Source organism: Numida meleagris, chromosome 4, assembly GCF_002078875.1.
Source record: "Numida meleagris isolate 19003 breed g44 Domestic line chromosome 4, NumMel1.0, whole genome shotgun sequence".
NCBI classification, from domain to species: Eukaryota; Metazoa; Chordata; class Aves; order Galliformes; family Numididae; genus Numida; species Numida meleagris.
Window position 1 is genome coordinate 61,175,932 of NC_034412.1, and position 17,449 is coordinate 61,193,380.

The window sequence follows — 17,449 nt, forward strand, 5'->3', positions numbered from 1 at the left end:
GTTTGTTAAGGGCTGTCAATAGCTGTGTGGTAAGTAGCTTTTGTCATTAATGTTATTAAGAGAGCTAAGATACAGCTGCCTCTTTGTCACTAGGAATTGTTAGGCAAAAGACAGCTACAACAAGCTAAAACCAACTAAGACCAGGAAAAGCCCAGAAACATGATTAGGTCTGCAATGATGAGCTAATACAAAGCTAGTAATATTTTACAAAGCAATGACAAATCTTATTCACTGGCTTTTAGACACTGTAAATTTAGGACTCCTCAAGAAGTGTATTAACTCATAAAAATAAATCAAGTCAGCCTTAATTTTTCAGCTAAGAAAATATTTTCTGGATTTCTTACTGTCATTTCAGTAAGTCTGTGACTTCACATCTATTTAGTAGTTTATAAATGTAAATCAATATTTTGCATATTTAGGAGTACTATATGATCAATATTAGTAGTAAATTATTTTCTTTCCTCTGCACCTCCTCCACCAGTGACTTTAAAACTACTTAAATGTACATGCAAGATGTAGCAGCTTTCATGTACGAATCTGCAATATTACACAGGTTGCTCTGAAAGTAATACCTCTTATTTATTTACATAGAAACTACAACAGATGCAAAGAGCACAATAACACTATTTGATAGAGCAAATACTCAGCTACAAACCACTAATTTTCAACTTAGTTACCACCATTAGCTGTGCATTTTCACCAGCAAAGAACAAGAGTCAGCATGCTGCTCGTAAGAATCTGCACTAGCAGTGGTGACCGGAGTTGTTGTCACCACTGCTGAAATGCACCATGCACCATCTCACTGTGCTCACAGCCACAGTTTGGTCTCCATAAATGCTCAACATGCATCAGTGAATGTCAGTGGGTGCATTTTTTTCCCCACGGAATAATTCAGTGACACACTTTTTCTTCATACATACTTCCATGTCAGACACCGTTTTGTCAGGCTGTCCCTCTGCTTCCATCTGTCACACAGCAACAAAATGTAACAGAATATCGATGGGAAGGTTCAACCTCTACTGCCATACCAGTGACATCTGCCTCTGATGTCCTAGGGCTATATCATAAAATAGGAGGCATTACTTTCGGAGCAGCCCTCCTAAACTGTATCCAGGCTGAGGAAAGTATACATTTTCTTAGATTTGAAATGCGCAATCCTATCTCATCTAGAGAACTTTCCTGCGAGACTGTTAGCAAAGACATAGATTTTAGGTCGCTTGAATAAGTGCTTGGCTTCCTTAACTTAAAAGTTCTAGGGCAAAATCACCAGTGATAAAAAAATGATCAGTGAAATAAACATGCAGCCATAATGTCTGATTCTTTCAAAAATTCCTTTAATTTTCCCAGACAAAACATTTTAACTAAGCTGTTATATCAGAAACCAATAATTCAACTATAATGAAGGCTTTTTCGGCTGCATTTTTTGACACGCATTTCAAAGATCATGTTTTGTCCCACTTGCAGCTCTTCCTGTTCTGCCTGTTTTCCCATAATAGATACATACCCAACACAACCTATTCTCATTTTTTTTTCCCCTGACTATATCTTGTTACCTACCTTATGTACACCTTTTCTTTCTCATCGGACAGAATTACTAAAATGGAAAACTTAGGCAAAAATGGTCTTACTGAGTTTACTTAATTAAAATATTTATTTTGCTAATTTCCGAAATCCACTTTGCGTTCTATCTTTGGCTAAATCCTAGTGCTTGAATATATGTAAGGTAGTAAATCTTTGTCAAAATACTGTGCTGAAGCTAATGTAAACATGTTGAGAAGAATTCTAATCTCTATGGAATATCACAATATTTCTATGGAAAAATTTGAATTGAGCCTGTGAAATAGTATGCCTGACAGTGCTAATTGGTACCCGTTGTTTGTAATGCTTAGTAACCCTATTTTATTTTTTTTCCAAACTGAAAGAGAACTTTGCTCACTGATATGGTCACACAATTATTGCAACTTAATGTTGCTATGGCTGGGCATGCACAAATGACCAGCTCAACCTTTACTCTCCATTTGCATAAGATTACTATAACATGTTGTTATGGTGATGCCAATTTGATACAAGTGCACATCTATTTAAAAAAAAAAAATTAGCAGATTTGTTAACCTTCTCAGAATACTTGCTTTTGCAGGGAAAGCTTTCATGAATTGTAATCCTGGGATACCTTATATCTGAGGGAATGTTACACTGAAATGGGAAAAGTCTAGTATTTATTTCCAGCACAAGTATTCTCTCTCTGGCAGAATTTCATGATCTTGGAACTAGTTTTTTTTTAACACAGCAGCACTGGTTCTTGTAATTTCATTATTTCTGTATCCCTCAGGTAGATTATGAACTTTAAGAAAATCTTGGGAGGAGGGGGTTGGGGGTGGATTTTGATTTTTCTGTGGCATAAGAACAACTTATCTGAGAGGTTAGGGCATACTTTTGTGATTCGTTCTTTTGTCCCCCAAACAGTGATAGAAAAATCCTTAAATCCCACAACCTTGTCTCATCACAGCAGCAGATACTTTCTTCCCAGAGTCCCAAAGAACACCAGAGAAAGCCTCTTATTCTATGCTTGGTATGTGTGTCAGCATTTTCATTGCTGGTTTAGCAGAACATACCTTCTAAATCATGTTCCAATAGGCGTTTATCCGTTTCTGTTGCTACCCCATTGAAAAGAAGGGGTATGTCTATATTCAATGTCTATATTTTCTTTACCATAAAGGTTAGGAATTATGAGTAGCATCTGTAATCTTGGAATAATTCTTATGGTATATTTCAGTAGTCTCAAATCTTTCCCTTTTTGTTGATAACATAAAGCAAGCATAAAGTAATTCATCCTCCATTTTTATTTATTCTTGAATTTCAAGCAGTTTGTTAGCTTGTTAGTTTATGAAAGGTAGCAGGAAAAAACAGATATGATTTTTAATACTGTTAAAATATATATGTGAGCATGTATGTGTTAAAAATAAAAAAGCAATGCATATTCCTGTAACTGGTATCTTGGTTTTGCAGTAGATGCAAAGATTGATTTTAAAAAGTTCATCTACACAAAGTGTAGATATATATAGTATATTATTTGAATACTATTTAAATGCTGTGACTACCACTTCCTAAAGTATTGGTTTTGTATGACTGAAGAAGGGAAGAAAATCTCATACATCCCATTTTTTGGAGATCTTTAAAAAGAAATAGACTATTTTGGAAAAAGAATAATGTTCTAAGTGTATTCATTTCATATTTTTACAACTGGCTCAGGATTCAAGTAGCCAAAATGACTGAAAATCACTGTCTGCTTGTCATTTGTATGATTCAATATTGACCCAACTAAAAAAATCATGTCTACTTGGTTCTCCAGTTCTTAGTATGAATCTTTAATTTCTTTTATGATCTTCAACCAGGCAAGCAGAGCTTGCTTACTGGGACTAACATTGTGTGTCCCTTCATATTTACTACCTCCTCTGAAACTATAGAGGCAGTGTAATAATTCTAGTCTGCTTTAGGCCTCTCTTGACTGTTCTGTGAATTTCAATGATGTTCTCAGTTTGCTAGTCTGAATTGTAAATGCACCTGAGATGCTCACTGCATTATCCATTCTTTTTTTTTAACATGATGCTGTCCTTGATGGACCTGCTCATGTTAACACAGTGATTTCAGTATCCCATTAGCTGCTGGTAGCTTCACTTTAAAATGTCCTCTTCACTTGGGACCAGAGATGTCGGACATGAAACACAAAAGATTGTTCTAATTCCAAACTCCAAGAGCAAGAGTATTAACACAGAGACAGAAAAAACTTGTCTTAGACTCATCCATGTAAATTATCACATAGCCCTGTTTGGGGATTCTAGGTGTCCAAAGTGTGATGCCTCTGGAGTAGTTTAAATGGCCCTCCCCTGCCTGAATAGGACATGTGAGTGATGGTGGGACTCTGCTGGTGCAAAACCCTGCCCAAGAGAAGAAGCGAATGAGCAGGGTCTCCAGGAGTCAGAATAAACAGGTCATGATGTAGAGCTCAGCTTCATTTTAACTTGGGTGTCTCCCCTGGATATGTAGTGGAATCACTTGATGTCTTGTTTAACAAGCTGGAAACACACTCTAGTAGATCTCCAAGATATGGAGTACACCTCAGCTTGCTCTTTTCCTTGGTAGCATCCTGAGATCTGTCATGTAGAGTCAAAGGGACCAGTTATTCACCTCATCGTTGCAACCCTTATACTTTAGCAGGGGTAAGAAAACTTCATTGTTTTACCTCCTCTGTGGCTTTCAAAACAGTCTCCCAGCTGGCCGCCTGTAAAAACTGTGCCATCCTGGGCATCTGGCTTAGCGCGTATTTATGTCTCATTTCTCTAAAACATCAGGAGGCATTCCAACTACAATGTGGCAGAACAGCTACAAAACAAGACCATAAGAAATTTATAAATAAGTCTTGAGCAGCTAATTGCCAGCCTTATTTTCAAGCATCATTTTCATCCTGCATGTGTTGTAGAAGTCAAAATGTCCATTAGAAAAGGTTGCCTTTAAAAAAACAACAACAAAACAAAAACAAGCAAACAAACTCCAGAAAACCCCAAACCTGAGAATGTGTTGTTAATGCTTCTTTATTATAATCAGACATTATTTAGCATGAATTTAAGTACATTTTATCTGAGGGTTGATGGATCAAAAATACAAAATTTGAATGCATAAAAGAAAAAGGCTCAGGAAAATCTAATTATCTTTTCTTCCAGCCCCCAATCCCCAACTATTCAGTGTTTAATACTGGATTGGCACAAAGAATGGAATTAAGGGAATTATCTGTTAACAGATAAGTTTCCTGATGCAGAAGGGGATGGATAGAGGGAAAAGATACCGATTTCTACATATTAAAGTTCTGTGAAAGTTCTATGAAGACTTTAATTCCCAAAGAGAAAACTAAGGTCTGGATTTTGCCCTCAAATACTTTCAGTGGGAAATCTTTTCTTAAGGCTTTTTCAATTCCTCAACTTCTATTCATTTTGCTCTTTGAAATAGTGTTACTGTGCTCTTCATTGTAGTTTTCATGGAAATAAATAGGAGGTATTACTTTCAGTGTGACCTAAATATACTATTTCAGGTTGGGCTGACTACAGTGAAAGTCCAGATCTTTGACTGCATAGACATGCATTTAAGCTGTTGAGTTTGGAGGTCTAGGATTAAGTGCCAAAATGTCTCTACACTTTGCTGTGTTCTAAGGGCATCTATTCAACAAAATATTCTTCAGCCCTTTATCTCTTCACCACAAATTGCTAAGTCCTTCTGGGTCTTTCTTACAGTTTTGTTTTTGTTGTTTTTCAAGCAGTCTGTAGCATTCCTGTAGAACAAGAATTAAATAAATGGAAAAATGCATAATTTTCTAGTATTTTTAATCAACACCTATACTGGTATCCAGTCTTTAAGTCAGATTGTTTTCAATCAGTTAACTTTTTTACCAGTTGAATGCTCTAGCATTATCAGGCTCATTATATTCAAGCAGTTGAAAGTTCAATACACAAAGAGAAGGAGGATAGCAATTATCTCCCCGAAATCCTTCAGGTGAACCACAGGTGGTGCTTGTGCTTAAGACTGGAGTCCTGGATAATTTGTATCACCAACATAATTCTGTTTTTAGCTTCCTAATGTGTTTTAGAAGAAAAGAAATCAGCATTGAAATGACTGAAGTCTATTTTTATGTTAATCCTCAGACTGCTGTGAGTAGGAGTAGGAGATGAATGCGATTTCAGACTTTCAGCAAATAAAAGCGAAGGAGTTAAAATTCTGAGCTCTGAAAATGCAAGACAACTGCTTATTCCACATATTCATTAAAACCAGATCCTAGCATATCCTAAAAATTAAAAATGAACCCTGCGAAAGTTTGCAGCTAAGACAGAGAAAGAAAGCACAACAGCTGTAATAAAGTTTTCTTTGTTCATTAGAAACAGGTAATATCACAACCAGTACTTTGACATTTATATTTTTAAAAAAGAATATCTGTTTTCTAGAATTTGCACAGGCCAAAGAGGTAAAATCCTACAGGCCTTAGTTTAGCAGAACAGTTTACGTTAGTGTAAAATTTACCTGAAAAAAGCCCGAAGGAAAGATGTATTGAATTGGCATGAAAATTATATTCACAGTTTTTTTTGATGACAGAGTTACAAATAGCTTACTTTTTAAATTCAGCTTTATTTCTAGGTGGAGAATTATTTCTTCACCAATTATTAAAAATTCAAACAGAGTAGAAGATCATCAATAATAGTGCAGTATTTTCCAGAATATTATTTGGATTGGTTGTAGTTAGAACTGTATTACACAGGTTATGAAGCTCGTACTACAAATGCTCCCATTCTGAAGGGAATATATCTTTCTTCATCTTGATAGTGAGCAGTAATGTGACTTATTAAACACCTATTGTATTGGGGGTGTTATAGGCTAAATGCCACATGTTGTATTCCTCTGAGCAGTGCTTAGAATCAGAAAAGGACAACAACAGACTTTTTTTTTTTTTTTTGACCTTAAAGGCTTAAAGGAAGTGCACAAGTAAACCATGGTTAACCACCATAACTGAAGTGATTTACCCTTAATCATCATAGCAGAGGGTGAATATGGTAAAACAACAATGCAGGTATAAACATTACTTCTTCTTTCACTAAAATAATTTTGTAATTCTTTCTCTAGTGGGAGATTTAAATCAGTTTTATTCATGTAGTTAGTGTGACTTTTTTCCAATAAGAACTTTTTCAGTTGTCACTTTTCCAGCTTAATTGCAGGGGAATATTCTACTCACAAAGGTCACACGTGCTAGAAAGCACTGAGGTCCCCAATGCATTTGAATGAGCATGCTCACATTCCTGTTGTGTATAGGCTAAATCATAGCCATGTGATAATTTTTAAAAAATTTATTTTAGTAAAAAGGAAAAAAAATGTTTAATTCCATTATGCTTGTGTTTGAAACGATACTAGATGCTATAGCTGAAGCTTTTTGCTTACTGTTTTAAAGCTGGAGGTTTTGTCTGGGTATTAGCTTAAAAATTTTACCCTTTCATTACATGGATTTTAAATACTTGGATTTGATTATATTAGAACCTAATGAAATTCGGTTTTAACCCAGAGCCTAGCCCAAGGAGGTTGTGGATGCCTCGTCCCTGGAGGCATTCAAGGCAAGGCTGGATGTGGCTCTGGGCAGCCTGGTCTAGTGGTTGGCAACCCTGCACTCAGCAGGGGGGTTGAAACTCTATGATCATTGAGGTCCTTTTCAACCCAGGCCATTCTATGATAAATCTAAAAAGAGAAAGATAATAAAAGAGACAAATCTGAAATCTGCCTTTTTGTTAATAAATCCTTGCAATCTGTCCTCTACAAGAACCATATGTTCCAGTAATAATATGGGATTATGGACAATGGATGATTTACACCATTGTCTGGCTGACTGCATATACAGGAAGCGATTAATTAAGTCCAGTAAAAAGTTGAACAAGTTTAAAATAGGAGATTATTTCAAAACACTTGAACCTTCCCACCAATATTCCATTACATGTTGTTGCTGTGTGACAGACAGCAGCAGAGGGGCAGTCTGACATAACAGATTCTGACACAGAGGCGCATATGAAGCAAAGGAATGTCACTGAATTTCTCCATGTAGAAAAAATTGAACCCACTGACTTTCATCAACACTTGCTGAATGTTTCTGGAGACCAAACAGTGGATGTGAGTGCAGTGAGGCAATGGGTGGTGTGTTTCAGCACTGACGGCAGTGTCAGTGGGACACCTTCACGGGTGCATGTTCTGAGAAGCACAGCATGCAGGCTCTTGTTAATTGCTGGTGAAAATGCATAGCTAATGCGTCGAAAATTAGTGCTTTATAGCTGAGTATTTGCTCTATCAAAAGTGCTATCTGCACTTTTTATGCTTTGTATCTGTTGTAGTTTCCATGGAAATAGATAGGAAACATTACTTTCAGAGCAACCTCTGTACTTCCCATGTTTTTGTGATCCTTTCTGCTGATAGAAAGTCCTTGCTAACAGTAGATGATCATTGGAAGTATGGAAATTTTGCAAGATACGTGTAATTTAAACATTATCTTTTAGTAGAGACAGATTCTTGCTTGTAAATATTAGTTTAATGTAGAGATCAAAGCATAAGAAAAAGTTAATCATAATTAACAGCATGTAATGATTCCTTCTGTAAATTCTCATTGATTACACTGTGGATTATATACTCTTCTGGTTAATGATTCGTAATGCAAACATGAAAAAATAAAGTGCATACACTTGCACTTGAAGACATTTCTACAGAATGTTTTTCTATTAATTGTAAGCCATTTTCTTCTTCCTCTGATATACCTCTGATATTCAATATTCATCTAAAGAACAAAACATATGCTATAATGAAGAGATCTTTCACAGAAAAAAATGTTTCATGTCATGGAAGAAAAGTCTTCTCTCTCAGCACCTATTAATTGAAGACCCTTTTTGTAATTGGTGGCTATTAATATTTGAGAATATGTATGTGTGATTAGGAGTGCGTAGATGCTGGTGTTCTGAATGAGCTGGGGATTTCAAGAGGTATACCTGAAAAGGATCAGACTTAAAGTCATGAAAAATCAAAGCCCCTAGTCACCTGGGAACAATGGAGTATAGTTTCTTGGCTCATACCTAGCATGAATCACAAGTTTAATTTGAATTAGTAGGACATTCCTCTGTAGCTTCAGCTTATCTTCAGTTTTTCTTCCTAACCTATTTGTTTCTAAGATGGACCATTTATCTTACCAGAAATTCATCCCACAGTCTTCTTTTATTATTCCTCACATAAAGGGGTTTCCTAGACATAGATGAATACTTTGACATGGGGATTCCCACCAATTCCAAAGTTTTTTCTGTTTTTCATTCTGTGCGAGTTGTACTCAGGGAGAAAATTCACTGGTGAGCAAATACCACCTGAAGTTGTTTCCTTGCATAAAGCTTGTTAGTATGTTCTCCATTTTGCATGACAGTTTCTAGCACTGTCTGAGGCTAACACAAATGTGATAAGAATACAAATTACCCCATGTTCTCAGGCAAAAAGACACTGTCAAAGACTGAATTGTCAAAAGAAAAACTGTTAAGACTGTTGATGAGTAAATTTGCAACAATCCTAGTGAGCAGATGGTGTTCATAGGAAACGTGAAAGAATTAATCATTTTATTTTTAGGCTGGTAGCAAAAGTATGTTTTCTATAGTTAAATGAGGATACTTTTACTGAAGTCAAGGTAATTTTGACTTTTTGTCTAAATGGTATTAAAAAAGTATTAGGCTAGATAATACAGAACAAAGGAAATTAGTTCAACATTGTGATGGTAATTTACAGAGCCTGTCTGAATACAAGAAGTATCCATGCTCGTTTGGGAAAACAGTCAGTGACAGCTGCATCCCTCTTCTGTTACTGTCTTTTCTTATTTAATCCAAACCTTCTTCTCTTCTTTGTCTTTCCCACTGAACGTTTAGCCTTGTGAAACTTGCAAAGCATCATCTTGTGGCATAAATTGGCCAGATGTTTGACTGTATGGAAGACATAAACATATATTAGAATATGAAATAAAAGAATTAAAGCAGACTGTGCAGTTACCTAAGAAGTATATTAGAGAATGATATGTTGTAATATTTTCTAAATTATTCATATGAACCCCAGTCTTGATGATACCTACAGAAGATCCATACTTCTTAGCTGAAAGAATTCTAATATATTCTAATTAAACTGTTGTTTTAAGTGTCAGATCACAGTTTAGAAGGCTGTGAAAACTTTTTTCATACTTCCACACAATTTTCTGTGTTTTAGTTTTTAAAATATATTTAAAGAGTCCTGAAACAATTGCTTGAAAACTCTACTACAGTAATTTGTATCCTTACTAGTTAAGTTTCTCTCTTACTCAGCTTAATACCGTGTGCTATTATATATGCTAGAGCTTACAAACAATTCTAAGCTTTTGTGTGATTGCACGCTAGTGTATGGGTGTCCAACCTTTTGGCTTACCTGGGCTGCACTAGGTGAAGAGGAATTGTCTAGGGCTGCATCTGCAAAGGTTACTCTGAAACTAATGCTGAATTTATTACCATGGGAACTACAACAGATACAAAGAACACAATAATGCTATTTGACAGCACATTTTTAGCAGAAGAATAAAATTGGAGGCATTACTTCCAGGGCAGCCCTCACAAAACATATAGTTAACGTGTATAAGTTACAAAGCTTATACTAATTTTTAATGTTTTTATAATGTTTTCTATTAAAACATAGAAAAAAGAGAGCAACAAAAACAAAAAACTAGTGGGATATGTGACTTAGTTTTTGTGAAACAGAGTCACAGTCTGGTTCACTGGCAATGGCTTCCATTTTTAGTGAGCTCTCAAGGAGTTCAGTAGAGATTTCTGGTGAAATTTTACTCTTCCTGTGTTTCATCCTTGGAAATAACTGTTCACAAATGTACGTACTGCCAAAAACTGATGATATGAATAAGGAGTAACCATGAGTTAAGGCATGTTTCTCTCTGGCAAGATAGGGCTGATAAAAGTCTTGTAAAGAGACAAAATCAGATTTTTGTTTGCAACTCTATATAATCCATTTGAAAATCCTCAACTGATTTTATTTATGTGGAGTGAAAATGGAGTTGCAAATAAATAAAAGATACTTTTTTCCATCTTGAAACCTCTCCTCAATTTTCTGTATCAAAACAGAAACAATGGCTGCATATTTTTTTGCTGTTCACAAGACTTTTTTTTTAGCCAATATATCAAAATCTATAAACTTACTTGCTGTGATAGGGTTAATAGCACATTGATGTTTAGTTGGATCAGAGTGATGCTTGTGTGCCTGGGGAGGGTTGTTTGGCAGGATAAAGCTTCCGCAATGATGGCAAGGAGCGGGGGGGGCTGACTGCGAGCTGTGAGTTGGACATGCTTGCTCTAGTGGATGACAACCCTGCCCATGGCAGGGGGATTGGAACTAGATGATCTTTAAGGTCCCTTTCAACCCAAGCCATTCTATGATTCTATAGCTTTATTTATTACAACGAGAAAAAAAATAAAAAAGGAATCAGAAAAAGACTGTTCTTCATAACAGTCTGGCTAAACGACATGGTATTACCATCTTCCTTCATGCCAGTGCTACTGCTAAGTATATTAGGAATGAGATGCTAAGTCATATATACTTATTTAAGGATTTTATCACAGAGTCATCAATACATTTTACTTTTCAAACCTTTACCTTTCTGATCCTTTTTATATGGAGTTTATATTCTTTTCTTCAGAATTAAAAGAGACCCATGCTGTTCTTGGGCACAGGAGATGGCTCATTGGTTGTCTCTGGACTGTCCTCATAATGTCTGAATATACTGAATTAACCCTAGAACATGTAAAGCAACCTGGTAAGGATTCACAGTTACGATTTTGTGATTCTCTAGTTATAAATTTTTCAGTATTTGGTTGACTGCTAGAGCAAAAGTAAACAAAAAAAATAGGACAAAAAATCATTTATGAACAGGCAGCTCTCTTTTTTTTTTCCTATCTATCTATAAACTAGCACAGTTCAACTACAAATCTTTTTCAGAGAGAACATTTTGTCAATATATACACATAATTACACAAATATAATTTAACTCCTAAAAAAATGCAGAATTACAAGCATTGTGCCTGGGGTACTCTGAGCTTATTATTTTCCTTGTGAATTACATGTGAGAATGATTCATCTTACAAATATTGTAGGAATAAATATTTTTACACAGGTTGTTAAAGAAGAGTTATTAGAAGTTTGTTGGGATTGCTACACTTTGCTCAGAGTAACATTTTCAGAGGTGTTTGGGTAATGAGGCCTTTCATTCTCACCAATAGTAATCGAGTTTGTAATGAATATTTAAGTCCCAAAGGTCTTTTTGCCTGTCCATTGTTTAATTACAGTAACAAAATTATTTCTATCCATACCTAATTATAGATTTAGGAAGAAGTGCGTGCTTTATGCTCAGTATTCTTCAATCTAAGAATGTAGTCTTCAGCCCCAAGTAAAATCAAAGAAAATGCAAGCATAAATAAAAAAGATAGCATGCCATTTTACTAAAATTTTGTAGAAGCGTAACTTTACACAGACAGTGAGTTTAGAAGAGCATAAAATTAATGTAAAAGAATCAGGTTAAGGATGAAGGGAAGTATCATTTTTTTAATATAGCCTATATTACACTTCAGTTTCTCTCTTTGTGCTTCCTTTGCTGTTCCCACACTGACTTCTCTTTTGCTTCTCCTTTATTTTTCTATTATCTCATGTTCACTGTGCAATGTAACTGAAGATACTTTTACATTTTTCTCAAAAAGAAACAATCTTAAACCACATCTCACATCTTTCTCTCAGTAATGAAGATCTGTTTCTTGAATTTACTCTTGCACATGCAAAAACATGCAAAAAACCAAATATATTAGTTGATCTTCCTTCATTCTTCCATTTCCTCACAAGAGAAGACTACAATATTTCTGATGATACCCTTGAATGATAAATGAGAACATAAAAACCTTTGTGAATTGGAAATGAATGCTCATAAAGCAAAAAAAAAAAAGAAAAAAGAAAAAAAAGGACAATGTTATCAAGCAAATAGGTTGCACAGTTAGTGAACTCCAGAAAAAAGCCATTTTATTATCTCCACTTAAGCTGGTAAACTGCAGCACGCTTTTCTTGATAGTATCTAATTATTTTTTTTAAATGTGGTCAGCAGTAATATTTTCCTTAGCATTTGGAATGGTTGTCCATGCTTTGTATGCCATTTTAAAAAGTCTTATAAAGTTTATATTGAAATTTCTTCACATTGCTATGCTAAAGTTCCATATTGGGAACGATATTAGGGAAAATATTTGTAGCTGAGCACATTCAATTAAATCCAGTAGGACTCCTTGGTGATGAATGAGTCCTGTAAACAATTTTAAATCAGGACATTAGCTGTTCTTTTGCATCAGGGAATGTGATTTTTTGCATTGGTAAAGCCTGCATAAAGACACTTTTACTGATGTGGAGGAATATGGAAAAAACGTAGAACCAGTCAGACAGGGGTAATAGAATTGGGTTAGAAATGGGCTAAATTTGGAAAATGTGAGATACTGGTATGTAATTAGCAAGGTAATTCATATGTCTCCTAAGGGATAGTTAAACCCGAAGTGACAAAACCTTTTTAGTTTTGTCTGAGTCAACAAAACCAGTATTTCATAAAAAACACGAAGTCTCTTATAAGCCTGATCCTGATATTCTAGCACGTTTCTTCTTTCTTCATATTGGATTATTTAGTGAACTCTTTTAATATTTTGTTGCATTAAGATATAAATTATTAAATTACTAAATCATTTTAATATTTAAAAAATTCAAATTTTTTAATTATTTTATTTGTAATTATTTATTACTAATTACTAAAGATTTAGAAGTATTGGTGATAGGTGGACGGTTGGACTGGATGATCTTGTAGGTCTTTTCCAACCTTGGTGGTTTTATGATAAAGATGGAAGTAGAGATGAATAATGCAAAGATGGTGATTATACAGACATTTATGATACAGGTTATACATGATATACTGGAATGAATAAAAATCTGAATGACAGGGAGAAAACTAAACAGTAATGGAGAAAATGTTTTCCCAAACTTACACAGTTCAAACCCATGGCTACATCAAGGAGGAAAAGAAATGGGCATTTTTCAACCTTTAATATATATATATATAAAAAAGTCAATCCCTCAATAAAGTGTATTTCAGAAAGGTTAGCAGATCTCCTGGTGAGGTTTCTGTCTTGGGTAGGCAGGGATGATGAATGAAATTTTTCATTTTCATTTTCTTGGAAAATTTAAGGAAAAATATTTTCCTCTGAAAGAAAATGTATTCCAAAAGACAGCATACATCAACCAACAAAGGCTGCTTTGTTTAAAACAACTATAGCAGGCAAGACCAGAATAAAGAAAATAAAGAAAATTGTTAGATGACAGTCCTCATTTCTTGCAAAAAAAAAAAAAAAGAGTTGTACTTCACATGAAAATATATTTTATTCAGACTGCTTCCAAGAAATTGGAATTTAAGGCGTAAATGCCATTTTCTGTGGATATTCCAAAATCACATGTATATATATGTACACAGTAGTGTAGATCCTAAAAACCTAAGCATTTTTTTGAACTAAATGCGCATCCTTCACTAGTTTTGATTCTTGAGGTGACTTGAGGGAATAAACTCATCTGCTATTTCAAAGCAATAAGAATGGAAAGAAAATTGAGGGATTATACATTTAATAGCTTGAGCCTTGACTCAGAGCTCACATATTGACTATTTTAGAACCATCTACCGTTCTGATTTCAGAGAGATATTTGATTCTCTTCATCCACTATGTATATGGAATTATTGTATCTAGCAGTAGCAGAAAATTTCCTTGCTTATGTTAAACACTTGTGTAAAAAGACTATTTTTTATCTGGATTGTCTTGTAAAAAATGTATTTCCATTTATTAGGGGAAAAGAAAGGCATGAAGGAATAATCAGACTGGACTCAACATCAGCCAGGAAAAGATCAGTGTAAGTTCAATTTAGTGGTAAAGAAACCTCACAACGTTATTTTCTCACCTAATGGAGTAACTATATAGAGAGATCAACATGTTCATGGAAAAATCTGTTGGACTCTTGTTTATTGCCACATAGTTTTTATTTGTTCCTCCTGCCTTTCTCTCTGCTTTTTTATAATTACTTATGCATAAAATTACTAAAGTAAAAACAAAATAATTAAAATTTTTGTCTTTAATTAATTTCTGATTTCTCTTTGCAGTGGATATGATATTTCCAAAACTTAGTGAAATTAGCTTTTTAAAACCAGCAGAATTTTTTATTATTCTTCTCAGTAATTTCTATGACAAATATCTAGTGTTTGTCCAAATGCATGCATACACAAAGAAAACTTAATTTATCTGCTGAAGAAACACTATCTAGGACCAAAATACTGCTGTCAGTACTGCAGGACTAGTGTGAAGTATAATCTTGAGGTATTTCTTAGTAGGTGTGAATTTATTGTGAAGTTATCAAAACTTGGGACTATACTTTAGTCCTAGAAAAAAACTGTTCGAAAGTGCAGAATAACTTTGGACTTTTCTATATAAAATTGCCTGGAGATTGTTTTCAGGGGGTCACTTTGGACTGTGACTTGGGCTTAATCAATATATTCATGAGCCATAGGCTTTTGTGCTCCTCTTGCCCCACCTCACTATTTTTGTGACTGGATGTCAGCTTTGAGAAATGATCTGCCTTTTCATACGAGTTTAGGCGTACGTGCTGTATTTGGGAAGATTTTCATTAAATTCTCACTACTGTAAAAGTTACCTTAAAAGCAATATATTTTAAAGAGAGGAAAAACAACAAAAGTTTAAGCAGGATGTAACAACTTCAGGGAATTTTCAAGGGTATCATAGTGAAACCTTGGGGTCTTTTCAGTGAGAAGATATTTAAGAAATAAAGGCCAATGATTGGGAAATGCTTTTATTAATTTGTGTGTTTGTAAAGGAAAAATCAGAAAATCGATCAAAAAGATATGTAATATTTTATTCATGACAGCAAGAATTTATTTTGCAAATTGAATAGGTGATCTGAAGGAAATGATAGAACAGGAAAAGAACCTGCTATAAAAGCCATAATGGCTGTGAGAGACCAAGAAGACAACCAGGAAATAAAGGCAAATGTGATTGTAGAATGTGTCCAGTAAGGTAATTCCAACAGATAGTAAAATATTAATACTATTGAACAAGATTGGAAAAATCTCATTTAGGAAGGCCTGTGCAATTTGAATCACCAAGTCCTGAAAGATGGGGGCTAGAGAGATGCAGAGAACCAAGAAGGGAATTAAAATTTAGTGAAAGAATAGAAGTGCTTCACAGTTTTAGGCACAAGGGAAATTGACAAAGGATGTTGTATGTATATTAAAAATGTGTCAGAAGTATGAGAACTAGAGAGAGACGAGCTTTGGAAGGTAGAGGACGTGTACAAATATGTTTCAACCAGCCATAGGTAAGTCTACTCTGAAAATTAAATTTAAACTTCTAAATATCAAACGCAGTGAAGTTTGCAACGCTTCTCAAAAAAGAGCTTACAAAAAATTGCGAAAATTACCTAGGTGCTGAGGTCACAAGGCACCTGAAAAATTTTACCTTTTACTAAGTGTAGCTATTGGAAGGACCACCATGATGGAAAAGGCACTACAAAAGAGGTGGAAGGACCAGCACAATAGCAAGGTGCTACAAAGGAAGGGAAGTAGATTACTCACCTATGTCAGGAGATTCTGGGTTTGTAGGGAAAAGCTTCCACCAAGGAGGGAACTCCAAAAAGAGATCCTCCCTCAGGGGCAGTCAGCCCTTAAATGTTGCCCAAGAGGGTGGAGCCAGACTCCACCCCTTCTGGTCGCACAGTGAATTGCCTTCACCTGCCCCCCTAGGGCTGCCTCGGTTTTTACTCTAGGTGCTCAATCAGTGGTTCAGGCCGTGACTAAGCTGTTTCCATACGCTAAGTAAGAGCCAATTTTTTTTTTTTTTACTGTATGTGCTTATTCTTTTATCAGCAGTGACTTAAAAAGTAAGCTTTTTATGGTTTAAGATTCATTTTCAGGCCCTGCAGACTCACATTTATTCGTTAGACTCCATGATGTATTAGAGCTTCTTGTTTACTCTTGGATATTGCAAATACAAACACTCATGATTCAGTTGTTTACAGTCAACACTGAACAGGCATAGGTAAATTACCAAGTGGTTACCTTGTGTTAGGTATGAAAGATTTATGTCACGGTGTATTCTTGTTTTATTATCCATTTGTTTTAAATCACTTAATTTAGTGACAGGGGAGTAGAGTTCCCAGAAGCAATAAACATCTGTTACAGATGTTAGTCTGAGCATTTTCACTCCATAATGTTCTTGTTCTCTCTGCTAGTAGAGTGAAAAAAGCACCAGAAAAGTATGTGTGGGGTGATGTGTCTGGACCTTTGTGGGAAGGGAATGACATTGGCATAGAACATTGTGAGCTTCTTTTGCCAGATCCAAAAACATCTTTTCTGTTGTAGTTCACAAACAAGATAAAAAAAATTACATACTTCATGAACAATATGAACTACGGTCAAAATAAATGATATTCTAGTATCAAAAATATTTTAAAATGAATATATTATTGATATATCTATAATATGATTATTCATATAATATGAATATATTTAATCCATTTATTTATTTGAAAAAAATAATAACAACCCCTCCCCCCCAACTTCAATGAATATTGGTACCTTTTGGGATAAATTTTAAGTCCTAATGTTAGATTTCCACTCAGTTTAGATGACTGACTTCTGACTTTTATGTTTGAAAAGATAATGAGTGGTTACATTTACCTGTGATGATTGATATTAAGTCTACTAAATGTAGACTTAATAGTTCTTAATTGTCACAGTTCTCCATCAGTTTTT

The 17,449-nt window shown here is 34.9% G+C and overlaps 1 long non-coding RNA gene across 1 annotated transcript; it reads right to left on the bottom strand.

Moving 5' to 3' along the window:
• On the bottom strand, positions 9,132-16,352 carry LOC110398686. The gene is made up of 3 exons (XR_002438557.1): positions 16,271-16,352; positions 11,221-11,358; positions 9,132-9,518 (listed from the first exon to the last, which is right to left on the bottom strand). It is a non-coding gene; the product is annotated as an uncharacterized LOC110398686 (long non-coding RNA).